General features: G+C 45.1%; 6 non-coding genes and 4 pseudogenes across 6 annotated transcripts; all 10 read left to right on the forward strand.

Annotated features, from left to right (window-relative positions):
• Nucleotides 1–2,064: 2,064 nt before the first annotated feature.
• Nucleotides 2,065–2,257, forward strand: LOC142500265 (U2 spliceosomal RNA). Its single transcript, XR_012802879.1, has one exon. It is a non-coding gene; the product is annotated as a U2 spliceosomal RNA (small nuclear RNA).
• An 831-nt stretch (nt 2,258–3,088) lies between these two features.
• LOC142500347 (U2 spliceosomal RNA) lies at nt 3,089–3,243 on the forward strand (annotated as a pseudogene).
• A 579-nt stretch (nt 3,244–3,822) lies between these two features.
• On the forward strand, nt 3,823–4,024 carry LOC142500768 (U2 spliceosomal RNA; annotated as a pseudogene).
• A 3,673-nt stretch (nt 4,025–7,697) lies between these two features.
• LOC142500127 (U2 spliceosomal RNA) lies at nt 7,698–7,905 on the forward strand (annotated as a pseudogene).
• Nucleotides 7,906–11,250: 3,345 nt separating this feature from the next.
• On the forward strand, nt 11,251–11,434 carry LOC142500136 (U2 spliceosomal RNA). Its single transcript, XR_012802823.1, has one exon. It is a non-coding gene; the product is annotated as a U2 spliceosomal RNA (small nuclear RNA).
• A 6,127-nt stretch (nt 11,435–17,561) lies between these two features.
• Nucleotides 17,562–17,741, forward strand: LOC142500769 (U2 spliceosomal RNA; annotated as a pseudogene).
• An 831-nt stretch (nt 17,742–18,572) lies between these two features.
• Nucleotides 18,573–18,763, forward strand: LOC142500724 (U2 spliceosomal RNA). The gene has a single exon (XR_012803252.1). It is a non-coding gene; the product is annotated as a U2 spliceosomal RNA (small nuclear RNA).
• Nucleotides 18,764–21,580: 2,817 nt separating this feature from the next.
• On the forward strand, nt 21,581–21,779 carry LOC142500134 (U2 spliceosomal RNA). Its single transcript, XR_012802821.1, has one exon. It is a non-coding gene; the product is annotated as a U2 spliceosomal RNA (small nuclear RNA).
• Nucleotides 21,780–25,118: 3,339 nt separating this feature from the next.
• LOC142500814 (U2 spliceosomal RNA) lies at nt 25,119–25,314 on the forward strand. The gene has a single exon (XR_012803302.1). It is a non-coding gene; the product is annotated as a U2 spliceosomal RNA (small nuclear RNA).
• An 831-nt stretch (nt 25,315–26,145) lies between these two features.
• LOC142500725 (U2 spliceosomal RNA) lies at nt 26,146–26,336 on the forward strand. Its single transcript, XR_012803253.1, has one exon. It is a non-coding gene; the product is annotated as a U2 spliceosomal RNA (small nuclear RNA).
• Nucleotides 26,337–27,039: the final 703 nt, after the last annotated feature.

Consider the following 27,039-nt stretch of genomic DNA (forward strand, 5'->3'; position numbering starts at 1 on the left):
TGGCCCCGAGTTTTATGCTGGAAGACAAACCGCTGGTTGTACACATGTACAATCCCTTTGTGCAGAGGGAAGACATTGCTTGTTTCCTGAGGAGATACTGTTCCCTGGTGAGGGGGGGAGAAGTGTTAAGGAATGCATATGGTTTCTTCAACGGAAAGAGGCGATTCTGGGTTCGTTTTAAGCCTGATCCAGACCGAGGAGGAGGAGTGATGCAACCGCCTGCAAATTTTGCCATTGGTGGGGAAAGAGGTTTTTTAAACTACCCTGGCCAGCCTGTTTTCTGCAGGAATTGTCACAAATATGGACATACCAAAGAAGAGTGTGACAAAGTAGGGACTGTATGCCGCAATTGCGGAGAAGAAGGACACACAGCAACGGCCTGTCGAGTCCCAAAAAAGTGTGACTTGTGCGGGGAAAGAGGACATTTAGCACGGCAGTGCAAAAAAAACAAGTCTTATGCCCAAACAGCAAGGGGTAGTGAGTCTGGAGATACCTCAGATTTTGTTGGACTTATCTTTAAGAAATTTCAGACAGAAGAAGGAAGAATGGACTTGCAGGAGGGGGGGATCTCAGAGGTAGAAGAAACCCCTGAGTTTCTGCAAGGAGAACTGGTTGGTACTCAAAGTACAGATTGGGCAGAGAGAGTAGAATTTCAAGAGGAGGACGAAGCTCTAACAGAAAAAATGAATTTGTTTGAAAAAAAAGTGGGGGGTGTGAAGTTATGGGTAAATGTATTTCGCACAGAACGAAAGAATATAAGTAATGAGGAGTTAATTGGAGAATTAGAGGATATTATGAGTCGAAGAACTCATATGACTGTAGAAGAATATATGAATGTAAGAAAAGATCAGAAGAAATGGTTGATTGAGGAAAAAGCTAGACAGGAAGGAGAAGCAATGCTAATGGAGGAGGATAGAAAATTAAAAGTCTTGGAGGAAGGGGTACATCAGGATAGTGAAGTAAGTGAAGGAAGTGTGAATAGAGCTTTGGAAGCAATACAAGAAGCGGTGAGAGATTTAGAAAAAGGGCAAGAAGAAGAAGGGGAGGAAATGGAAGTAACAGGTATGGAGAGAAAAGCTTCAAAACGTAAACCAGAGAAGGGGGAGGCAGAGGAAATAGCTGGACCAAGTGAAACTAAACAGGATTTTTCTAACGCAAGGCGAGATAGCTTACAGGATACACCAAAAAGGAGGGTGATAGGGGCAATTAGAAGTGAGCCTGAAACCACATCAGTGAGTGAGTCAGAAGAAAGTAAAATAACTCAGAAAGGAGACAAAAGTAAGATAGTTGTAGACACACAAACAAGAGAAAGCAGGAGTAAGATAATAGAGAAACAAAAAGAGGAATTTTGGAGGGAAATTGGGGAAATGATAAAAGAAAAAGATATACAAACAATTAGGGGAAGAGCAGAAGAAATGAGGACAGCAAACAAATGGGACAAAGACACTGATTTCTGGTGGGATGTTCAAATGTATATTAAATGGAAAACTGAGTATAGAAAATTAAAAGATGATGAAAAAAATTTTGTGGCAATAGGCTCAGAGCTTAGTAAAACAAAAGGAAAAAGTCTTCAAAGAATAAAACAAAGACTAGAAGAAATGAGAAAAGATTTGGAAAAAGAATTAAAAACGAATTGAGAAAAGAAATAGTTGAAAATTTGTGCTAAAAATAGAAAAATAAGGAAAATGATCTGAGGTGGGAATCTAAGGGGAAGGATAGAAAGGTTTAAAGGGAAAGATAGGGTTTTTGTTTTAAAATAATGGAACGGAAAATTGCATATATGGAATGAAACGGTTGTTTTAGAGTGTTTGATGGGGAAAAGTAAAAATTAGAGGAGGAATGTGGGTAGTTTTAGTATGCTATGAAATGGAGGAGAATTATTCTGAAATTTTGTGAGTTAAACAAAGTTTTGTATTTGCTATGTGATTTGTTGATTTTGAAATGATTTTGGAAATGTTTTTGATTATTTTTGTATTATGACTTGAGAAACAAAGAATGAAAGTATATTTTAATTATATAAATTTTGTTTCAAAAAAGAAAAATGTAAAATAAAATGTCAAATGTATATTGTTATACAATAAACAAAAAAAAAAAAAAAAAAAAATCTGTTCTTATCAGTTTAATATCTGATACGTCCCCTATCTGGGGACCATATATTAAATGGATTTTTAGAACAGGGAGATGGAAGAAGAGCTTGCTCTGTCCACTCCACGCATTGACCTGGTATTGCAGTACCTCCAGGACCGGTGCACTTCCCTTTGGGGATATTTGGCTTGTATCAAAAAATAGAAACAAATCACTGTCTGACAGAAAAAAAACAAACATGCATTTTTGGCTCTTTCTTTTGCAAAGAAAGAAGAAGATGAAGAAATGACGACAAAATAAAGCCTCCTTCTTTTTGCTGTGTCTTGTTTGCTCTTTTGCGTGGCTTCTTACTTTCTTTTCTTTTCAGCTCCTCCTCGCATGGAGCAGGAGTGCCGCCTGCTGCCTAGCCTAATTCAGTCCGAACGAGCAGATGCCTAAGAAACTCCTGTTGAAGCTGTATCCAAATAGCCTGCATAGCAAACACTGCAGCAGCAAGCAGCAAGCAGCAAATGCCTTGACTTGCTGGCTTCTTGTCACAATGGCTGGCTGGCTGGCTGGCTGGCTGGCTAAAATGACCTGAACTGAAAAGCCCAGCCACTGGCTGCTTGCTTGCTGCCTGAGTTTCATGGCAGCCCAGACGAGTCGGCTAGCAGAGAAAAAGTGGGCGGTTCCTATGCAAATAAGCAGACGAAGCCTGGTGCCGGAAAAAGAACTGGAAGCATGTGCCTTTTTGGCTGTTTGCTGGCCTTGCGGGCCCCCCGGCAGTGTGTGCGGCTGCTTTTCTTTACTCCATACAAAGTCTTTGGCTTTTGCATCCGTCGTCGTCGTCGCCGCCGCTGCTGCATAGACTCCCCGGGGCTGTGTCGGGAGGAGCGGAGGGACTGGAGGCAGGCCTGCTGGGGGAGGAGGCGAGCGGGCAGCCAGCGGCTCCCTCTGCCCTTCTCCCTAAAGCGTAGCGCCCCCGGCCGTCGGGCGGCGCTCAGGCGGGGGCCCATTTCTGGTTATCGCTTCTCGGCCTTTTGGCTAAGATCAAGTGTAGGGTCTGTCCTGTGAAGGATGGCCCTAGTTGCATCACTTGGTCTGGTCATGGGCTGAGAGGGCGGATGCAAAGTAGCCCGGGCTTTTTAATCTTGCACCACCAGGCGTGGAAAACCTGGTGGAGTATCACTTGCTGCACTGTGGTTGGTCGTTTTGGGCGTCCGGCCACCACTTACGAGCACTTGATCTGCACTGATTTTATTGCACCGTCCCCTATTTTTCCCGCACTTTGGCCCCCCTTATTGCCTTCCGCTGAGGGGACAAGCCAATATTTTTTTCACCCGCCTGGCCTTGCAAAGGGCTGGGCGTGCACTCGTGCACACTTTTTTGTGTCGTCTGTCAGAGCACTTCCTGCACTGCATCACACAGCGCACAGGAGCACTTGCACTATGAACTTTTTTTGTTTGTTGGTGTCGGGTTATAGTCACCCTTCTTTCTTCGGAGAGCGAGAAGACTAAGTGCTGGTCGGTGGTCACCCCTCCTTCGGGAAAAGACTGCGGTGGGTTAGTAGGCGTACGCTGAAAACCCTAAAGACTTGGACCCTCCTGCGGCGCAGCTGCACTAGGAGGGAACGAGAAGGACGTCGGACTCTTCGGAGGAAGACGTCATGGAACCGGACTAGCCTACTCTTCGGAGAAGACTGTCACATGTGGAGCGCACCTGGTCTCACTGGACCACGAGCACGGTTTTTGAGGTGGAATCACTTTTTCACCACCCGGGCTACAAAAAAAAAAAAAAAAAAAAAAAATCTGTTCTTATCAGTTTAATATCTGATACGTCCCCTATCTGGGGACCATATATTAAATGGATTTTTAGAACAGGGAGATGGAAGAAGAGCTTGCTCTGTCCACTCCACGCATTGACCTGGTATTGCAGTACCTCCAGGACCGGTGCACTTCCCTTTGGGGATATTTGGCTTGTATCAAAAAATAGAAACAAATCACTGTCTGACAGAAAAAAAACAAACATGCATTTTTGGCTCTTTCTTTTGCAAAGAAAGAAGAAGATGAAGAAATGACGACAAAATAAAGCCTCCTTCTTTTTGCTGTGTCTTGTTTGCTCTTTTGCGTGGCTTCTTACTTTCTTTTCTTTTCAGCTCCTCCTCGCATGGAGCAGGAGTGCCGCCTGCTGCCTAGCCTAATTCAGTCCGAACGAGCAGATGCCTAAGAAACTCCTGTTGAAGCTGTATCCAAATAGCCTGCATAGCAAACACTGCAGCAGCAAGCAGCAAGCAGCAAATGCCTTGACTTGCTGGCTTCTTGTCACAATGGCTGGCTGGCTGGCTGGCTGGCTGGCTAAAATGACCTGAACTGAAAAGCCCAGCCACTGGCTGCTTGCTTGCTGCCTGAGTTTCATGGCAGCCCAGACGAGTCGGCTAGCAGAGAAAAAGTGGGCGGTTCCTATGCAAATAAGCAGACGAAGCCTGGTGCCGGAAAAAGAACTGGAAGCATGTGCCTTTTTGGCTGTTTGCTGGCCTTGCGGGCCCCCCGGCAGTGTGTGCGGCTGCTTTTCTTTACTCCATACAAAGTCTTTGGCTTTTGCATCCGTCGTCGTCGTCGCCGCCGCTGCTGCATAGACTCCCCGGGGCTGTGTCGGGAGGAGCGGAGGGACTGGAGGCAGGCCTGCTGGGGGAGGAGGCGAGCGGGCAGCCAGCGGCTCCCTCTGCCCTTCTCCCTAAAGCGTAGCGCCCCCGGCCGTCGGGCGGCGCTCAGGCGGGGGCCCATTTCTGGTTATCGCTTCTCGGCCTTTTGGCTCAGATCAAGTGTCTGAGTCAGGGGCTTTGCTGAGACTGTGACCCCTTGGCCCTGGATCATCGCCCCTTCGGGGGCTTAAGATCCTTGCTGCTTTTGGGGGGGCACGCCATCTCGAGCGACGAGGGGCGATCGAGAACGGAGAGCGGAGAGCGGAGAAAGTGAAGGGCCGGCACCTTGGCCTGGGGACATCGCCTTAACCGGCTTAAGTCCCCTGCTGCTTTTGGGGTGCCGCACCTAAGCTTGGAGAAGCAGAGGAATCAGCATGGCAGCCCAAACAGGGATGAGAAACTCCATCCGGTTTCTGGTTGTGGAGTCAGAGAGAAGCCGAGTTGATCTACGATGGATTGTGGAGAAAGTCCTGTGGGAGCTGATTGGCCTACATGAGGAGAAGATCCTCTGTCTACAAGATTTCCCTGCGCAGGGGATTTTTGATCTGACCTGCTTCCAGGAAGAAGATTGTTGGAACCTGTTTGAAAGATGCAAAGAGAGAGCCGAGGACCCAAACCTGAGAGGAATTAAGGTTATTCCTAGTTTCATGATGGAAGAGAAACCATTGGTACTGCATATGTACAACCCTTATGCAAGGGGTGAAGATATTATGTGGTTTCTAAAACGATACTGTGAGATGGTAAAAGGAGGAGAAGAACAAAAGAACCATTACGGTATATTTAATGGGAAAAGACGATATTGGGTGCGCTTCAGGAGAGATACGTCGTGCGTAGGAGGGGTGACACACCCACCTGCCATCTTCAATATTAAAGGAGACAGAGGCTTTTTGTTCTATCCAGGACAGCCTTTATACTGTAGACATTGTTTTAGTTACGGACATACGAAAGAAGGATGCCCAAAAACAGGAGTAGTGTGTCGGAACTGTGGGGAAGAGGGACATACTGTAAGCAGCTGTAGTGTCCCAAAAAAGTGCCACTATTGTGGAAAGAGAGGACATTTGGCAAGACAGTGCACGGAGAAAACTTATGCCCAGGCAGCAAATGAGGAGGAAACCTGTATGTCAAGTCGAGAAAAAGATGCCCAGGAGAAAAAAAAAGAAGATCAATTTTTGGAAAGTATTGCCCGGAACTTTGCTGGGGAAAAGGGGGAGGGGGGAGACTGTGGTCTGATTTTGGAGGGGGGTGGGACAATAGAGTCAGAGAATGTGCATGACCCAAGTTGGGCTGAAAGAATGGATGCTCAAGACGCACAGGGAGGGGAAGGGAAATTTGGTGAAGAGCAGGAGGAGGGAATGGAGGTCACAGTTGGGGAAAAGAAGCCCCAAAAACGTAAAAGCCAACAGGAAGCAGACAGCGTGGAAGGGAAGGAGGGCCAAGAGGGAGAGAAGAGAGAGGGGCCTAGAGAGAAAGTAGAGAGGGTTGCGAAGATAGGAAGGGAACAGATAGGAGAAATACCAAGTGGAAGTGTTTTAAAGGAGAAAATGGGAGAGTTTCAGAGGGCAGTAGGGGAAGTAGATTTCTGGGTAGAAGTTTTTAGGAAGCAACATAGAGGAAGTACAGATCAGCAAATTATTAAAAGATTAGACGAAGTAATGCACCAAAGGAAAAACATTACAAAAGAGGAATATGAAGAAATGAAAAAAGAGAATATACTTTTAGTGGAGGTGAAGGAGGGCAGAGCAGTCCTCAAGGAAAGAGAGGAGGAAAGGGAGTTTTTCAGAGATGTGGAGGATGTTAGCGAGGAGGAGGAAGTACAAGATATAGTGGTGGAGGAGACCCCGGAAAGCATCATGCCAAGGGAGAAAGAGCACAGTAATTTTGAGGGGTATCCTAGAGTTCTGGAAACTAAAACACTGGAAGCAGCTAGGAGTAGCGGGAGTGATTGGGGGTCAGTCTCCTCATCAGAAAGTGAAAGAGGAGGGGTGCAGAAAGAGGAAAAGGGACGCCCAAACAAGGAGATAGAAAGGGGGAAGATAATAGGAATGCCAACACGGAAGGTGGGAGGAACGAGTAGAAGTGAAAGTGAGGGAGGAGTTCTATCTGTGGGTGAAAGCGGGGGAGAGGAAGGGAGAAGGGAGGAAGGAAGTACCTGTAAGATTAAAGCAATAGAGAATAAGGAAACCTCAGAGGAAATAGCTGGACCAACTAGAAGTGAGCCTGAAACCTCATCAGTGAGTGAGTCAGAAGAAAGTAAAATAACTCAGAAAAGAGACAAAAGTAAGATAGTTGCAGACACACAAACAAAAGAAAGCTGGGAGGAGATGATAGAGAAACTAAGAAAGGAATTTTGGAAGGAAATTTGGGAAATGGAAAAAGGGGAAATAGATATACAAATAATGAGGGAAAGAATAGAAGAAATGATGACAGCAAACAAATGGGCCAAAAAAACTGTGTTCTGGTGGGATGTTCAAATGTATATTAAATGGAAAAATGAATATGTTAAATTAAATGAAGAGAAAAAAGTTTTTGAGGCAAAAGGCTCAGAGCTTAGTAAAACAAAAGGAAAAAGTCTTCAAAGAATAAAACAAAGACTAGAGGAAATGAGAAAAGATTTGGAAAAAGAATTAAACGTCGGAGGTGGGGAATTAGAAGGGATAGATAGGATGGAGAAAGAATGAATTTTTGTTTAAAGAAAGTATGATAACTGATGGAACAAAAGTTTTCTATTTGATGTGTTTAGTGGGGTAATGAAAAAGTAAGGGAAAAATAGAAATGTAAATGAAATAGAATGGAAGTAAAATAGAATTATATGTAGGGGTTTCTGTAAATGTATGGGATGTTTTTTGGGGAATTTTAGAATGTATTTGACTTGCTTTTGTGAAGTAATTGAGAATTTTTGTTTGGAAAATTATGAAAGAATAATTTTTATTATATAATTTTTTGTTCAAAAAGAAATAAAAAAAAAAAAAAAAAAAAAAAAAAAAAAATCTGTTCTTATCAGTTTAATATCTGATACGTCCCCTATCTGGGGACCATATATTAAATGGATTTTTAGAACAGGGAGATGGAAGAAGAGCTTGCTCTGTCCACTCCACGCATTGACCTGGTATTGCAGTACCTCCAGGACCGGTGCACTTCCCTTTGGGGATATTTGGCTTGTATCAAAAAATAGAAACAAATCACTGTCTGACAGAAAAAAAACAAACATGCATTTTTGGCTCTTTCTTTTGCAAAGAAAGAAGAAGATGAAGAAATGACGACAAAATAAAGCCTCCTTCTTTTTGCTGTGTCTTGTTTGCTCTTTTGCGTGGCTTCTTACTTTCTTTTCTTTTCAGCTCCTCCTCGCATGGAGCAGGAGTGCCGCCTGCTGCCTAGCCTAATTCAGTCCGAACGAGCAGATGCCTAAGAAACTCCTGTTGAAGCTGTATCCAAATAGCCTGCATAGCAAACACTGCAGCAGCAAGCAGCAAGCAGCAAATGCCTTGACTTGCTGGCTTCTTGTCACAATGGCTGGCTGGCTGGCTGGCTGGCTGGCTAAAATGACCTGAACTGAAAAGCCCAGCCACTGGCTGCTTGCTTGCTGCCTGAGTTTCATGGCAGCCCAGACGAGTCGGCTAGCAGAGAAAAAGTGGGCGGTTCCTATGCAAATAAGCAGACGAAGCCTGGTGCCGGAAAAAGAACTGGAAGCATGTGCCTTTTTGGCTGTTTGCTGGCCTTGCGGGCCCCCCGGCAGTGTGTGCGGCTGCTTTTCTTTACTCCATACAAAGTCTTTGGCTTTTGCATCCGTCGTCGTCGTCGCCGCCGCTGCTGCATAGACTCCCCGGGGCTGTGTCGGGAGGAGCGGAGGGACTGGAGGCAGGCCTGCTGGGGGAGGAGGCGAGCGGGCAGCCAGCGGCTCCCTCTGCCCTTCTCCCTAAAGCGTAGCGCCCCCGGCCGTCGGGCGGCGCTCAGGCGGGGGCCCATTTCTGGTTATCGCTTCTCGGCCTTTTGGCTAAGATCCAGTGTAGTGTCTGACTTGTTGGACACTATAACAGAAGCGTCGGCTGTGAAAACGGCTGCTGGGATGAATTTCTGAGCAGATTTTGACAAAAAAGCTGTAATATTCAGCAGTACTTTAGTTCTGCTCATTTGCATGAGGACGTAGTACCGGTTTCAACCAATAGAGGTCACACTAAGTGTAGTGTGATACCACGGTTAACCAATAGATGGCGCAGTAACTGGAGAGTGTGATATCACTGTCAACCAATAGATGGCGCAGTAACTGGAGAGTGTGATATCACTGTCAACCAATAGAGGTCTCACTACGTGTAGTGAGATATCCAATGTGTCTTTGTGGGTCTGAACCCAACCAATAGAATCGCCAGAAAATGGCAGAAGGTGATCGCCTGAGGAATACCATTCGTTTGCAAGTTGAAGAGGGACGCAGAGAAGAAATTGGATTGCAGTATGTTGTACAAGAAATTTTAATGAAGATGATGGAAATGGACTTTGTGAAAACTTTGTTTTGCCTGCAAGACTTCCCAAGGATTGGAGTTTTTGATCTGACATTTACCAAGCAAGAGGATTGCCTGAACTACTATGAAAGATTTAAAGCAAAGTTGGATGATACCCTGATGAGAGGAATTCAAGTGATCCCCAGCTTTTCAATGGAAGAAAAACCACTGACTATCCATATGTATAACCCATATGCACGCACAGAGGATCTGCACTTATTTTTGCTGAGGTATTGCAGTGTGGCAAAAGGAGGCCAACAATTGACAAATCAATATGGCGTATACAACGGCAAAAGGCGCTTCTGGGTACGTTTCAGAGAAGATGCATCTGCTGTGGGAGGAGTGATGAGCCCGCCGGCGAATTTTACTATTGGAGGAAATAGGGGGTTCCTGTACTACCCTGGACAACCTACCTTTTGCAGAAATTGCCTACAATATGGACACGTCAGAGAGACATGTGACAAATCTGGACTGAATTGCAGGAACTGTGGGAAAAATGGACATTCGGCCTATAATTGTGAGTTACCCCGCCTTTGTGATTTGTGTGGGTCACCAGGACATTTGTCTCGGATGTGCACGAATAGAACGTATGCTCAAGCGGCAGGTGGCCGCTGGAGAGAGGGGCCACCAACACCAAAGGAGAGGACCGTGGTGCCGGAGACACAGGAGGAAAAAGAGTCGACAATACAGAGGGAGGACAGTGCGTTTACAAGAACAGAGGAGCCAAACAGGAGCACAGGCGCGCATAGTGTCACAGAGGTTGAGGAGACAAGCCAATCGGAGGAGGATGTTTCTGCGACGATTACGGAGATATACGAGGAAGGGATGAAGGAACAAAAGGAAGAGGAGGATCGTTTCCTAAACAGCTTGGCGCAGAACCCCAACAAAAGGAAAGAGAAGGACGTTAAGGCTGTGGAGGACTCAGAAGGGTTACAAGAAAGGGGAACACCCAAACATAAAGACATTGAACTGGAATCCAAACAAACAAAGCAAACAGATTGGGTAGTAGTAGGGGGAGGTAAACACCTAGTGCAAGGGGAGTTAGAAGACATGGATACAACAGAGAAAAGGAATGCAGTAAAGCGTAGGATGCAGCAAGAGGTAGAAGAGGGAAAATCAGGTAAGAAAGCACAGTCTTGGGTAGGGAAGTCAAATTTTTCGGTACTAGTACAGGAAGGAGAAACAGAGAGCGAGGGGGAAGAGCAGGACGATACTGAAGAAGAGGAGGATAGCCAGGAAGACGAAAAAAAGAGGGAGGGGAGCAGAGAAACAAAACTGATCAAAAGATGGGGAGATAAATATAGAAAAGCGAGAGATAAATTTTACAATGCAAGGAAAGCTTTGTTGGAAGCGAACACAGAACAAAGGAAGAAAAAGCTAGAGCATGTAGTACATGGAGTGGGAAAAGAGATAGAAGAGATGGAAAGAGTGTTGGAGAAAGAAACCAAAAATGAGGGGGTAAAGAAGAAAGAGGGAGGTAAGGAGGAAGTTAGATTAGTCATAGAGAAATCGCTAGTACCCATTTTTCCTTTTAAAGTGGGTCTAACATTAGAGGGGAAAATAAAAGAGCTTAGAGAAAAGGTGGGAGACAAGGACATGGAGATTTGGAGCGTTAGTTTAGCAGGTCAAACGGAAGAGACAAGGGCGATAAAGCATATAGATACCTTGATTCTGTATAAGGAAACTCAGCCGCTCACGTATGCGGAACATAAAAGTAACATGTATGAGAAATATTGTAGTGGTACAAAACAAATTGGTTATCGTGCCGTGAAATAATGCGCCTTTCTAGACACGCTATGAAGAAGGTATACCCTGTAAAAGGAAAATGTCTTAAAGAAGAAAAATTGTTTTATGTACCAAGTCATGTTTGTAAATTTGGAAGTTTTATATGCAAAATTTGTATTGAAATGTTTTGGGGTTTTTGTAATGTCGGGGGTTTTTTATTTTTCGAAAAGTGACAAGATGTGGAAATTACGTGTCAAGAATAAATAAAGTATTTTTCAAAAAAAAAAAAAAAAAAAAATCTGTTCTTATCAGTTTAATATCTGATACGTCCCCTATCTGGGGACCATATATTAAATGGATTTTTAGAACAGGGAGATGGAAGAAGAGCTTGCTCTGTCCACTCCACGCATTGACCTGGTATTGCAGTACCTCCAGGACCGGTGCACTTCCCTTTGGGGATATTTGGCTTGTATCAAAAAATAGAAACAAATCACTGTCTGACAGAAAAAAAACAAACATGCATTTTTGGCTCTTTCTTTTGCAAAGAAAGAAGAAGATGAAGAAATGACGACAAAATAAAGCCTCCTTCTTTTTGCTGTGTCTTGTTTGCTCTTTTGCGTGGCTTCTTACTTTCTTTTCTTTTCAGCTCCTCCTCGCATGGAGCAGGAGTGCCGCCTGCTGCCTAGCCTAATTCAGTCCGAACGAGCAGATGCCTAAGAAACTCCTGTTGAAGCTGTATCCAAATAGCCTGCATAGCAAACACTGCAGCAGCAAGCAGCAAGCAGCAAATGCCTTGACTTGCTGGCTTCTTGTCACAATGGCTGGCTGGCTGGCTGGCTGGCTGGCTAAAATGACCTGAACTGAAAAGCCCAGCCACTGGCTGCTTGCTTGCTGCCTGAGTTTCATGGCAGCCCAGACGAGTCGGCTAGCAGAGAAAAAGTGGGCGGTTCCTATGCAAATAAGCAGACGAAGCCTGGTGCCGGAAAAAGAACTGGAAGCATGTGCCTTTTTGGCTGTTTGCTGGCCTTGCGGGCCCCCCGGCAGTGTGTGCGGCTGCTTTTCTTTACTCCATACAAAGTCTTTGGCTTTTGCATCCGTCGTCGTCGTCGCCGCCGCTGCTGCATAGACTCCCCGGGGCTGTGTCGGGAGGAGCGGAGGGACTGGAGGCAGGCCTGCTGGGGGAGGAGGCGAGCGGGCAGCCAGCGGCTCCCTCTGCCCTTCTCCCTAAAGCGTAGCGCCCCCGGCCGTCGGGCGGCGCTCAGGCGGGGGCCCATTTCTGGTTATCGCTTCTCGGCCTTTTGGCTAAGATCAGTGTATCTGGAGCAGACACTACAGGAGCGAGGGCCGTGGCCACGGCTGGAAATATGAAAACCCTGAGGAAAGAATAAAGCTGGGACCAGCTTCCAGGGTGAGACGCACGCCCCAAAGGAGCAGCAAGATGGCGTTTTTCAGCGCCAAACCTGAAATCTACTATCAGGTTCCAGGTAGAACTTGAATCTCGTGGAAGAGTGGATGTGAAACATATCGTGATGAAGGTATTGAGAGATATCTTTGCAATTGGAACAGCTCAGATATTCTGCCTACAGGATTTTAACAGACAAGGTTTTTTTGATGTGACATTCATGGATGATGGTGTGTGCCTGAATGTGTATGAACAAGCAAAGAAAATGGCGGGACATGAAAACATGAAGGGGATTAGATTAATCCCATGCTTCACTTTTGGTGAAAGACCCATCACAGTGCATATGTACAACCCTTTTGTACTACCGGAGGAGGTGCATATCTTTCTAAGACGATATTGTGATGAAATAAAAGGCGGACACACTTTGAAAAACCAGTATGGGATTTTTAATGGAAAGCTGAGGTTTTGGTGTAAACTCAGAAAAGACTCCAGCGGATTGGGGGGAGTGATGCACCCCCCGGGAAACTTCAGCATTGGGGGCAATAGGGGCTTTTTGACGTACCCTGGACAGCCTTCCTATTGCAGGAATTGCTTTAGCTATGGACACACAAAGGAGCACTGTGAGAAGTCAAAAGTGGTGTGCCGTAACTGTGGCAAAGAAGGACACTATGCGGTTCATTGTGATGCGCCCCGAGCCTGTGACCTATGTGGGAGTAAAGATCACATGTCTAGACAGTGCCCGCAGCGATCCTATGCCCAGGCAGCAGGGGCAAGGACAGATGACCTCCGCGAACGGATGCGTGAGGAAGCGGCAGCAGAACGGGCGGAGGATGAGGAAGATGGAGCTGAAGCTCACGTGGAAGCAGAGGAGTCGGAGGAGGAGGAGTTACAGACTGATGACATCATTGCGCAGACAGAAGTGACAGACAGAGTGTCGGAGACCCCGCAGCAACAGGTATGCGAAGCAGAGGAGAGGGAGGATGATGCACAGAAGGAGCGGCATGAGGAGGAGGAAGAGGGAACAGCGGAGGATATGGAGAAGGCGTCAAGGGATAGTACACCGGTGATGACATCAGCAGAAGATGAGCTGAGAAAAGGGGAAGCCTTAGTAGCTTCTCTGAGTGAAGTGTTAGAGGAGGGGGAGGGCCCTGGATTTTTGACAGGAAGCAGACTTGTGGATGAAATTGCAGGATTGAGTGGTGAGAGACCACAAAAGAGAAAGATGGAGGAAGACAGAGGAGCAGCAACAAAAGTGCGTTACCAGGGGAGAAAGGAGGAGGACAATGGTAATGTATCTTCACTAAGTAGTATGGAGGGGGGATTACTTACTGATGAACAGGTTTCACCAGGGGGGGAGGGAAGATCTTTCCTAGACTCTGATGTACTGGACTCATGGGATGCAATGCAGAAAGGAGGGGGTTTTCTGCAAAGCACCAAGAGACTGGAGGGTTTGGATCCAGGGGGGGAGGAAAACACTGGTGAAATGGAGTTTTCTGTGACTTGAGCGCCATCTATTGGTTATGGGTTGTAATGTCACTTTACTATGCTAATATGTTAATATGGCTCTGAAATTAGTCTCACTAAATGTGAGAATGCTTACATCTCTGCCAAGAAGAACTATGATTTTACAATTTATGGCTAACCAGAACACAGATATAGTATGTTTACAAGAATGTGGGATTAGTAATGTACCTAGTAAATCCGAATGGCCGTGGGGGGAATCATGTTGGTCAGGTAGTAAGGATAATAGGAATAGTGGGGTGGGAGTGTTGTTTAGAGGGAACAGTTTTAAAGTTAATAAGGTTATAGTCATAGAGCCAGGGAGGTTAATGGAAGTGAAATTTGAATGGGGGGGTGTTAAGTTCAGATTATTTAATATGTATGCCTCTCCTATTAAACAGCAAAGAGAGGAATTGTTTCAAAAGTTACAAATGTTTTTGCCAGGGAGGGAGCAGACTATTGTGGTTGGGGATTTCAATTGCATAATGTCTGAACAGGATAGGGAGGGGGGGGCTGAGGATTTAAGGCCTGATGGGACAAGTACTCTATTGAAAACTGTAATAAAGGATTTTAAGCTGTGTGATGGTTTCAAAATATGGGGGAAGAGCCCTAAAGGATTTACATGGTTTTCAGACAAAGGGAATGTAAAATCAAGAATAGATCTGGTGTTGTTATCAAAAGGAATGAAAGTGAGTGACTGGCAAGAGGAAAGAGTTTTATTCTCTGATCATGCGTGTGTGCGGTGTGAATTGAAAATGGATGAGTTACAAGAATATGGAAGAGGGTATTGGAAGTTAAATGTGTGTTTGCTGAATGATAAAAAAATTAAGCAACAGTATGAATCAATGTATGTAAGGTTGAAAGGTAGACAAAATGAGTTTAGGGGGATAATGGAATGGTGGGAGTGGGTAAAACATGAAACTAAGATTTTCTTTATAAAAAAAGGGAGGGAAAAAGCTAAAAAGAGGGAAGAAGATTACAAACAGGCAAATTTGAGAAGGCAGTTTCTATACACATTAAGAGACATGGGAGAAGATGTAGAAAAGGAATTAGCGCAGGCAAAATTAGATTTTAATAAATTAATGGAGGAAAAAGGGAAAAAAATTATTCATGCAGCAAAAGTAGAGCTAGTGGAACAAGATGAAAAATGTACACCCTTTTTTTTCAAAAAAGCATTTGGAGAAAGGGCAAGGCTGAGCCCAGTGTTGAATAGAGAAGGGGAAGAGATGTTAGGAAAAGATAATATAATGAAGGTAGTGGAAACTTTTTATGGAGATTTGTTTGAAGAAAAAATACGTGACAAAAGTATGGAAAATGATGTGTTAGAAAAAACTGATTGCAAGCTGAATAGAGAGGATCAGGATTATCTAAAAAGAGATTTAAATGTAAAAGAGATAGAAGAGATTATTAAAAGTGGGAAGTTAAGAAAAACACCTGGGAGTGATGGGCTGCCGTATGAATATTATATGGAAATGTGGCATTTAATAGGACCAGATGTAATGTCTTTATGTGGAAAAGTATTTGCAGAAGGGAGAACACCACCTTCTTTTAGGGAAGGCATAATTACACTGGTGTATAAGAAAGGAGATAAAAGGGATCTAAAAAATTGGAGACCAATCACTTTATTAAATGTAGATTATAAGATTGTTGCAAAATTAATTATGATTAGACTGAATCGAGTAATTGAGAAATTGGTAGAGGAAGAACAAGTTTGCGCAGTACCAGGAAGACAAATTGCAGAAAATTTAGTATTAATAAGAGATATCATATGGTACGGCAAAGAAAGGAATCAATCTGTTGTTATTGCCAATATAGATTTTGAAAAAGCGTATGACAGGTTGTCTCATGCTTTCTTATTGGAGGTGTTAAAAAAATTAGGAATTCCAGTTAATGTGTTAAAATGGATTAAATGTTTGTACGAGGGAATTTATAGCAGAGTTTTAGTTAATGGCTTTATGTCAAAAGAAGTCAGGATAAGTTCGGGAGTGAGACAGGGGTGCCCATTGTCTCCCCTGATGTTTATTTGTGCGATGGAACCTTTACTGCAGTTAATTAGAAAAGATAAAATAATCAGGGGAGTACAGATTCCAGGGAGTGGGGGACAGGATGTTAAGGTATTGGGCTATATGGATGACCTGACAATTATATGCACAACGCAAGTGGCAATTAAGAGAGCAAAGTTCCATATTGAAACGTTTTGTCAGGCATCGGGTTTTAGGGTAAATTGGGATAAAAGTAATTGTAAGGCATTTGGGTACTGGAGAGAATTAGATCAGTGTGGAATACCGGTGGAAAGGAAATCGTTAAAATTGTTAGGAGTATGTTTTGATGAGGAATTGGTAGGGGAAGAAAGTTGGGAAAGTGTGGGAGAAAAAATTCAGAAAAAAATACAATTTTGGAACTTGAGGAAATTATCTTTGGAAGGAAAAGTATTGATTACGAAAGCAGTATTAGTACCATTACTACTGTACCTGGGGATGGTATTCCCGCCACAATTAAAATGGTTAAGGAAAATAACAAGATTTCTATTCGTCTTTTTTTGGAACTCAGAAAATGAAAAATTAGTAAGACCAAGCGTAGAAAAAGAAAAATTGAAAGGAGGGAAAAGTTTCCCTAATATTGAAAAAATTTTGACAGCAAAATACGCGCAATTTTGTGTACAGAGGACGCAGAATAAGAACAACAAGGCAGCATGTCTATGTAGATATGCAACAGGAGGAATGCTGCGAAAACTAGGCCTATTTGAAATAGATTTGCGTAAACCAATGTGCTTTTTGACGCCAGATTTCTATAAAATAATTGAAACATTTGTAAAAAAATATGGTTTGGAGAAGATAGATAAAAAAAGTTGGGAAAATCATAGAAAAATTCTAAAGATCATTGCGGATAAAAGTTGCATAGAATCGATTGGTAGGTTGAATGATAAACAAACAAGTAAAGTGTGGAAGAATGTAAGTATGAATGAACTGACAAATCGACATAAAGACATGGCGTGGATGGCAGTCCATGAATGTATCCCGGTGAGAGCTTTTCAAAAAAGGAGAGGAAAGGCAAATTCTGAGGAGTGCCCTAGAGAGGGATGCAGAGGGTTGGAAAATGTGATTCATTTGTTCTGGAACTGCCAGTTTGTGAGAAAGATATGGAATTGTGTGGGAAAATTGATCAAAGAGCTGACAGGAGTACAGAAATTGGAATTTGATATGATGATGTATGGGTTGAGTGGATTGAATGGAAAGAAAGAGGTTGTATTATGGAAGATTATATGCTGTGTGAAAGAAGTGGTATGGGATGTAAGGAATGTGGTGATTTATAGAAGTGAGGTCATTAAAGTGAATGTGTGTGTGAAGATGATTCTGAGTAAGATGTATATATATTTCCTGTTGGATAAAAAAAGATGGGGAAGAGAGGAAGGTAAACAATTATGGAAACCAGAGTTGTGGAGTACATTGGTACAAAGGGTATGAGAAGCAAAAGAAGGAGAAAAGTTTTTTCTTTACTGTTAAAGAAAAAAGTAAATTGTGAAGGAATATTTAATGTGAGTTATTGTGTTTTGTCTATCTATGGAAATAATAGTAAGTTATACATGCAAATGTGAATGGGTTTTTGTAATGTTGGGGTGGTTTTTTATTTTCTGAAAAGTGGAAATTGTGGAAATTACGTGTGAAATGGAAATAAACTTACTTTTATAAAAAAAAAAAAAAAATCTGTTCTTATCAGTTTAATATCTGATACGTCCCCTATCTGGGGACCATATATTAAATGGATTTTTAGAACAGGGAGATGGAAGAAGAGCTTGCTCTGTCCACTCCACGCATTGACCTGGTATTGCAGTACCTCCAGGACCGGTGCACTTCCCTTTGGGGATATTTGGCTTGTATCAAAAAATAGAAACAAATCACTGTCTGACAGAAAAAAAACAAACATGCATTTTTGGCTCTTTCTTTTGCAAAGAAAGAAGAAGATGAAGAAATGACGACAAAATAAAGCCTCCTTCTTTTTGCTGTGTCTTGTTTGCTCTTTTGCGTGGCTTCTTACTTTCTTTTCTTTTCAGCTCCTCCTCGCATGGAGCAGGAGTGCCGCCTGCTGCCTAGCCTAATTCAGTCCGAACGAGCAGATGCCTAAGAAACTCCTGTTGAAGCTGTATCCAAATAGCCTGCATAGCAAACACTGCAGCAGCAAGCAGCAAGCAGCAAATGCCTTGACTTGCTGGCTTCTTGTCACAATGGCTGGCTGGCTGGCTGGCTGGCTGGCTAAAATGACCTGAACTGAAAAGCCCAGCCACTGGCTGCTTGCTTGCTGCCTGAGTTTCATGGCAGCCCAGACGAGTCGGCTAGCAGAGAAAAAGTGGGCGGTTCCTATGCAAATAAGCAGACGAAGCCTGGTGCCGGAAAAAGAACTGGAAGCATGTGCCTTTTTGGCTGTTTGCTGGCCTTGCGGGCCCCCCGGCAGTGTGTGCGGCTGCTTTTCTTTACTCCATACAAAGTCTTTGGCTTTTGCATCCGTCGTCGTCGTCGCCGCCGCTGCTGCATAGACTCCCCGGGGCTGTGTCGGGAGGAGCGGAGGGACTGGAGGCAGGCCTGCTGGGGGAGGAGGCGAGCGGGCAGCCAGCGGCTCCCTCTGCCCTTCTCCCTAAAGCGTAGCGCCCCCGGCCGTCGGGCGGCGCTCAGGCGGGGGCCCATTTCTGGTTATCGCTTCTCGGCCTTTTGGCTAAGATCAAGTGTAGTATCTGTTCTTATCAGTTTAATATCTGATACGTCCCCTATCTGGGGACCATATATTAAATGGATTTTTAGAACAGGGAGATGGAAGAAGAGCTTGCTCTGTCCACTCCACGCATTGACCTGGTATTGCAGTACCTCCAGGACCGGTGCACTTCCCTTTGGGGATATTTGGCTTGTATCAAAAAATAGAAACAAATCACTGTCTGACAGAAAAAAAACAAACATGCATTTTTGGCTCTTTCTTTTGCAAAGAAAGAAGAAGATGAAGAAATGACGACAAAATAAAGCCTCCTTCTTTTTGCTGTGTCTTGTTTGCTCTTTTGCGTGGCTTCTTACTTTCTTTTCTTTTCAGCTCCTCCTCGCATGGAGCAGGAGTGCCGCCTGCTGCCTAGCCTAATTCAGTCCGAACGAGCAGATGCCTAAGAAACTCCTGTTGAAGCTGTATCCAAATAGCCTGCATAGCAAACACTGCAGCAGCAAGCAGCAAGCAGCAAATGCCTTGACTTGCTGGCTTCTTGTCACAATGGCTGGCTGGCTGGCTGGCTGGCTGGCTAAAATGACCTGAACTGAAAAGCCCAGCCACTGGCTGCTTGCTTGCTGCCTGAGTTTCATGGCAGCCCAGACGAGTCGGCTAGCAGAGAAAAAGTGGGCGGTTCCTATGCAAATAAGCAGACGAAGCCTGGTGCCGGAAAAAGAACTGGAAGCATGTGCCTTTTTGGCTGTTTGCTGGCCTTGCGGGCCCCCCGGCAGTGTGTGCGGCTGCTTTTCTTTACTCCATACAAAGTCTTTGGCTTTTGCATCCGTCGTCGTCGTCGCCGCCGCTGCTGCATAGACTCCCCGGGGCTGTGTCGGGAGGAGCGGAGGGACTGGAGGCAGGCCTGCTGGGGGAGGAGGCGAGCGGGCAGCCAGCGGCTCCCTCTGCCCTTCTCCCTAAAGCGTAGCGCCCCCGGCCGTCGGGCGGCGCTCAGGCGGGGGCCCATTTCTGGTTATCGCTTCTCGGCCTTTTGGCTCAGATCAAGTGTCTGGGCTGAGAGGTTGCGCTGAGTCTGTGACTCCTTGGCCTTGGGTCATCGCTTCCTGGGGAGCTTAAGACCCATGCTGCTATGAGGGAGTCACGCTAACTCGAGCACGGGAGGCGATCAAGAGAGAGAGATGGTGAAGGGCCGGCGCCTTGGCCTTGAGGGATCGTTCCCCAGGAACTTAACCCTCTTGCTGCTTTAGGGGCGTCGCACCTGATCCTGGACGGCCGGACAGATGAAGAGGAGAGAGATGGTGAGCGAGACCTGTGAGAGGAACACCATCAGGTTCCTGGTGACAGAGGCGGAGAGATGGCGAGTGAGACTCGGCGTTATCGTGGAGGACGTCTTGAGAGAGAAGTTGGAGGTGAACAGCGCAGACGTCTATTGCTTGCAGGCGTTCCAGCGCCAGGGCATTTTCGTTGTGTCGTTTGCCAAAGAGGAGGAGTGTGCCAAGGCTTACAAAAAATGTAAGGAGCGAGTAAGCGACCTGAGAAAGATGGGAATTCGTGCGATGCCTAGCTTTTTGCTAGAGGAGCGACCTTTGATTGTGCACGTATATAACGCTTTCGTGGAGGAAGAGGAAATAGAGGCCTTTTTGAAAAAGTTTTGTTCAGTGGTGGAGGGGGGCGAGAAAAGAAAGAACCGGTACGGAATTTTTAATGGAGAAAGGCTGTATAATGTACGGTTTAGACGAAATCCGGAGAGTGAGGGGGGAGTGATGCACCCCCCGGCCAATTTTCGATTTGGGACTAACAAAGGCGTGTTGAGGTACCCAGGACAGCCTTTGGGAATAATTTGCCACAATTGTCACGAGGAAGGACATATCGCAGCAAGGTGCAGTGTGCCGAGGAAATGCATTATTTGTGGAGAAGCTGGACACTTGGCACGACAGTGCCAGAGAAAGACTAATATAAATGAGATTGTGTCAGAAATGTCATATGTTGTACCAGAATTGGCGGAGAATGTGGTGGAGAGCAAGGAGAAAGAAGAGTTTGGGGGAAAACGTTTTAAAGTTCATACTGAAGAAAGCAGTGGGCAGAAGGGGGAAAGTGAGTCTGAGGGTAAGGGGCAGGATAATGAGGAAGAGAAGGAGGACAGTGGTCATGAAGGGGAGGAAGAAATCAGGGTTCAGGAGGAGGAAAGGGAGTTTGAGAACTGTGGGCAGGATAGTGGGAAGGAGAATGAGTTAGGAGAGGAAGAGGGTGTGTCGATGGAGGAGGAAGAGGAAGAGAGAGTGTCGGTGGAGGAGGAAGAGAGTGTGTCTGTGAAGGAGGAAGAGAGTGTGTCTGTGGAGGAGGAAGAGAGTGTGGTTGTGGAGGAGGAAGAGAGTGTGTCTGTGGAGGTAAAGGGGGAGGAAATGGAAGGTAGTGAAGAGGGGAATGAGGAGAGAATTAAAAAGGTGTTCCAGGAGGAAATAAGAATGGTAAATGTTTGGGCTATGATTTGTAGTAACGAGCAGTTAAAGGAGGCCATAGAGGATGTATATAGAATGTTTTTGGATAAATATAGGGTTCGTAATATAAAGGAAAAAATCCTGATATGAAAAGTGAATTAATGATAAATATGTTTGGTTTTTGAAATAGAATGGAATTATATGTTAGTGGTCAGTGAGTGGTTTTTGTTGATTACCGAATGTAAATATAGGTTATGTCAAGTGTGGTGATATGTTTTGAAAAATGTGTATTTATGTGGATGAAGACATAAAAGCTGTAATGGTTTGAGTTAGAGGGGATGGGAATGTGTGGGATGTGGAATTATGAAGTGTAGGTTTTGTTCTGTATAAATATGATTGTCACAGAGATAATTTCTGTATTTATGAAAAGTAAGGGATATATGTGGAATTAAGAAATGTAGGTTTTGTTTCTGTATAAGAATTAGTGTGTATATATGCTAATGAAATGTATACTGTTTTATTTTAAATTTCGAAAAAGTGGAAAAAAATTTTGTAAAACTTTATCTTTATGTTTGAATAAAAACTTTGGAAAACAAAAAAAAAAAAAATCTGTTCTTATCAGTTTAATATCTGATACGTCCCCTATCTGGGGACCATATATTAAATGGATTTTTAGAACAGGGAGATGGAAGAAGAGCTTGCTCTGTCCACTCCACGCATTGACCTGGTATTGCAGTACCTCCAGGACCGGTGCACTTCCCTTTGGGGATATTTGGCTTGTATCAAAAAATAGAAACAAATCACTGTCTGACAGAAAAAAAACAAACATGCATTTTTGGCTCTTTCTTTTGCAAAGAAAGAAGAAGATGAAGAAATGACGACAAAATAAAGCCTCCTTCTTTTTGCTGTGTCTTGTTTGCTCTTTTGCGTGGCTTCTTACTTTCTTTTCTTTTCAGCTCCTCCTCGCATGGAGCAGGAGTGCCGCCTGCTGCCTAGCCTAATTCAGTCCGAACGAGCAGATGCCTAAGAAACTCCTGTTGAAGCTGTATCCAAATAGCCTGCATAGCAAACACTGCAGCAGCAAGCAGCAAGCAGCAAATGCCTTGACTTGCTGGCTTCTTGTCACAATGGCTGGCTGGCTGGCTGGCTGGCTGGCTAAAATGACCTGAACTGAAAAGCCCAGCCACTGGCTGCTTGCTTGCTGCCTGAGTTTCATGGCAGCCCAGACGAGTCGGCTAGCAGAGAAAAAGTGGGCGGTTCCTATGCAAATAAGCAGACGAAGCCTGGTGCCGGAAAAAGAACTGGAAGCATGTGCCTTTTTGGCTGTTTGCTGGCCTTGCGGGCCCCCCGGCAGTGTGTGCGGCTGCTTTTCTTTACTCCATACAAAGTCTTTGGCTTTTGCATCCGTCGTCGTCGTCGCCGCCGCTGCTGCATAGACTCCCCGGGGCTGTGTCGGGAGGAGCGGAGGGACTGGAGGCAGGCCTGCTGGGGGAGGAGGCGAGCGGGCAGCCAGCGGCTCCCTCTGCCCTTCTCCCTAAAGCGTAGCGCCCCCGGCCGTCGGGCGGCGCTCAGGCGGGGGCCCATTTCTGGTTATCGCTTCTCGGCCTTTTGGCTCAGATCAAGTGTCTGGGTCAGGAGGTTGCTGAGACTGTGCCCCCTTGGCCTTGAGTCATCGTTCTGAAAGGAACTTAAGACTCATGCTGCTTTTGGGGGGGTGCGCCATCTCAGGCAGCGGGAGGCGATCAGGAGCGGACAAGCAAGAGAGAAGGACGGAGAGAGAGTGAAGGGCCGGCGCCTTTGCCTGGAGGGATCGCCATAATAGGCTTAACCCTCCTGCTGCTATCAGGGCGCCGCACCGAAGCTCAGGATGATCAGAAGCGGACAAGAGAGAGAGAGATGGTGAAGGGCCGGCGCCTTGGCCTTGGGGGATCGTCCTAACAGACTTAACCCCCTTGCTGCTATAAGGGTGCCGCACCGGAGCCAAGACGCGTTTGGTGGACAAGGACGAGAGCAAAGGCGTGGACTGAAGTTGGTGATGGAGGGGACAACAAAGAATACCCTCAGGTTTCTGGTAGAGACGGCCTGGAAAGATCGAGTGGGACGTCGCTTTATCGTGGAGGAGGTGATGAGAGACTTACTCAAGGTGGAATTTGAAGAAATCTTTTGTCTTCTGGAGCACCAGAGGCAGGGGAGCTTTGATTTGGCTTTCTTTCAGGAGGCGGACTGTTGGAAGGCGTATAAAAGATGGAAGGAAAATGCTGGAGATCCTAGGATGATGGGAATCAGCGTATCGCCCCAGTTTTTGATGAGAGAAAGACCGGTGATTGTACAGATGAAAAATGCCTTTGTACGGAAGGAGACGATTGCGCGCTTTTTGAAGCACTTTTGTACAGTTGTTAAAGGAGGTGCAGAACAAAGAAATGAATATGGAATGTTCAATGGCGAAAGAAAGTTTTGGGTTTGCCTTGGGATAGAGTCTGAGGGAGTGGGAGGGGTGACTTACCCTCCTGCCAGGTTTTGTTTTGAAGGGAATGGAGGCTCTCTGTGGTTTCCAGGACAGATCTCTGGACTGGGTGACCACTCATATGACAGAGGAATGCAGGTTGTTGCAAAGAGTGATAATTCGAAGAAGAATAACTTTGACAACGGAGATAGACATATCATGGCCTTGGGTACTGAGAGGCTTTTTGGACAAATGGACAGTCTAAAGGAGAAGGTGAATCATGAAGGAAAACAAGGAGAAATGATTATGAACTTTGATGAAGAAAATTTGGGGGGAGGTGTGTTGGGAAGTACTGGGCGGACAGAAATGACAAAAGAGGAGTTTAAATCAGGGGAAGAAGTGGAAAAGGCTTTGGAGGTTGAGAGTGAAATATTGTGTGAGTCTGAAGAGAATGAAGTATACCAGCTTACAACAGAGGAGAGTGAATTTTGTGACATAATGTGTGATTATAAAGAGAATGAAGAATGTCAGCCTAGAGTAGAGGAGGAGGTTGAGAGGGAAAGTAAGAAAGGGGTTTTTGTGGAAAGGGAAAGGTTAGTGGGGGAAGACTGTGAGGATGATTGGATTACTAAGTATGCAGCAAAGATAGAAGCAGCATCGTTGAAAGCAAAAGAAGAGGAGAGGAGGAGAGAAGAGTTTTTTTCAGGGGAAGAGGTGGAAAAAGTTTTGAAAATAGGGGGTATGGAGTACATTGAAAATGATGCGTTTTTTGACAAGGTGGAGGCAGTTTTTTTTAAAGAAAAAGAGGAGAGGAGGTTTGAGTACAAAAAGGAGGAGAGGAGGATTCAAGACAAGGTGGAGAGCAAGAGGAAAGGGGACATTAGGAGAAGGGGTAGCAAACAAGAGAGCAGTAGTGAGGACAGTAAAGAGGAGGAGGGAAAGGACACTGTGGAAGGGGGAGGTCGTGTTAGTGGAATGGGTTATGATGAGGCCAGTCTTAGCGAAAAAGAAGAAGATAGGCGGATTTTTGTAATAAAACCAAGGAGGAAAAAAAAAAGGGAAATTTAAAGAGAGAAGGGGAAAGTGTAAAATAATGTGATTGTAATGCAATATAATTGAACTGTTTTGAAAGTATGGAAAAAGCCTTCTGGCAGAAAAGATTTTGAGTATGGGCTAGAAAGAAAAGTATACTTGTTCTAAATGTAGGGTAAATAGGAAAAATTAAAAATTTAGAGTTTTTTGGAAAGGATAGAAATATAAATGGGTTTGGTTTTGAAATGTAAATGAAAATAGGTGTTTTCGGAGAGAATAGAATGATATAAAGATAAAAATCCTAGTATGAAAGGTGAATTAATGTGTAAAACATGTTTGGGTTTTTGAAATAGAAGAATGCTAGCAAAGTGTTGCAATAGAGTTTGTTGTAAGTTTTTATGGCTGATTTTCTTCTAAAGTTTGGAAAATGATGTAATGTTGTTTGTTCTAAAGTGGGAATTTAGTAGAGATAAGACAGGAAAAAATAAGTGTTTTTGAAATGTATGTGATGTATTTTTAGTTATTTTCGGTAAAATATGTGGAGGAATTTGAAAAGTAGTTTATGTTTCTTGACTGTATTATAGTGTTAACCATTGTGTGTTATCTGAGAATTTCTGTAAACAATTTTACTTTTGTCGGCAATAAAAATTACTATGGAAAACAAAAAATCTGTTCTTATCAGTTTAATATCTGATACGTCCCCTATCTGGGGACCATATATTAAATGGATTTTTAGAACAGGGAGATGGAAGAAGAGCTTGCTCTGTCCACTCCACGCATTGACCTGGTATTGCAGTACCTCCAGGACCGGTGCACTTCCCTTTGGGGATATTTGGCTTGTATCAAAAAATAGAAACAAATCACTGTCTGACAGAAAAAAAACAAACATGCATTTTTGGCTCTTTCTTTTGCAAAGAAAGAAGAAGATGAAGAAATGACGACAAAATAAAGCCTCCTTCTTTTTGCTGTGTCTTGTTTGCTCTTTTGCGTGGCTTCTTACTTTCTTTTCTTTTCAGCTCCTCCTCGCATGGAGCAGGAGTGCCGCCTGCTGCCTAGCCTAATTCAGTCCGAACGAGCAGATGCCTAAGAAACTCCTGTTGAAGCTGTATCCAAATAGCCTGCATAGCAAACACTGCAGCAGCAAGCAGCAAGCAGCAAATGCCTTGACTTGCTGGCTTCTTGTCACAATGGCTGGCTGGCTGGCTGGCTGGCTGGCTAAAATGACCTGAACTGAAAAGCCCAGCCACTGGCTGCTTGCTTGCTGCCTGAGTTTCATGGCAGCCCAGACGAGTCGGCTAGCAGAGAAAAAGTGGGCGGTTCCTATGCAAATAAGCAGACGAAGCCTGGTGCCGGAAAAAGAACTGGAAGCATGTGCCTTTTTGGCTGTTTGCTGGCCTTGCGGGCCCCCCGGCAGTGTGTGCGGCTGCTTTTCTTTACTCCATACAAAGTCTTTGGCTTTTGCATCCGTCGTCGTCGTCGCCGCCGCTGCTGCATAGACTCCCCGGGGCTGTGTCGGGAGGAGCGGAGGGACTGGAGGCAGGCCTGCTGGGGGAGGAGGCGAGCGGGCAGCCAGCGGCTCCCTCTGCCCTTCTCCCTAAAGCGTAGCGCCCCCGGCCGTCGGGCGGCGCTCAGGCGGGGGCCCATTTCTGGTTATCGCTTCTCGGCCTTTTGGCTAAGATCAAGTGTAGTATCTGTTCTTATCAGTTTAATATCTGATACGTCCCCTATCTGGGGACCATATATTAAATGGATTTTTAGAACAGGGAGATGGAAGAAGAGCTTGCTCTGTCCACTCCACGCATTGACCTGGTATTGCAGTACCTCCAGGACCGGTGCACTTCCCTTTGGGGATATTTGGCTTGTATCAAAAAATAGAAACAAATCACTGTCTGACAGAAAAAAAACAAACATGCATTTTTGGCTCTTTCTTTTGCAAAGAAAGAAGAAGATGAAGAAATGACGACAAAATAAAGCCTCCTTCTTTTTGCTGTGTCTTGTTTGCTCTTTTGCGTGGCTTCTTACTTTCTTTTCTTTTCAGCTCCTCCTCGCATGGAGCAGGAGTGCCGCCTGCTGCCTAGCCTAATTCAGTCCGAACGAGCAGATGCCTAAGAAACTCCTGTTGAAGCTGTATCCAAATAGCCTGCATAGCAAACACTGCAGCAGCAAGCAGCAAGCAGCAAATGCCTTGACTTGCTGGCTTCTTGTCACAATGGCTGGCTGGCTGGCTGGCTGGCTGGCTAAAATGACCTGAACTGAAAAGCCCAGCCACTGGCTGCTTGCTTGCTGCCTGAGTTTCATGGCAGCCCAGACGAGTCGGCTAGCAGAGAAAAAGTGGGCGGTTCCTATGCAAATAAGCAGACGAAGCCTGGTGCCGGAAAAAGAACTGGAAGCATGTGCCTTTTTGGCTGTTTGCTGGCCTTGCGGGCCCCCCGGCAGTGTGTGCGGCTGCTTTTCTTTACTCCATACAAAGTCTTTGGCTTTTGCATCCGTCGTCGTCGTCGCCGCCGCTGCTGCATAGACTCCCCGGGGCTGTGTCGGGAGGAGCG

Source organism: Ascaphus truei, chromosome 7 (genome assembly GCF_040206685.1).
Source record: "Ascaphus truei isolate aAscTru1 chromosome 7, aAscTru1.hap1, whole genome shotgun sequence".
Taxonomy (NCBI): Eukaryota; Metazoa; Chordata; class Amphibia; order Anura; family Ascaphidae; genus Ascaphus; species Ascaphus truei.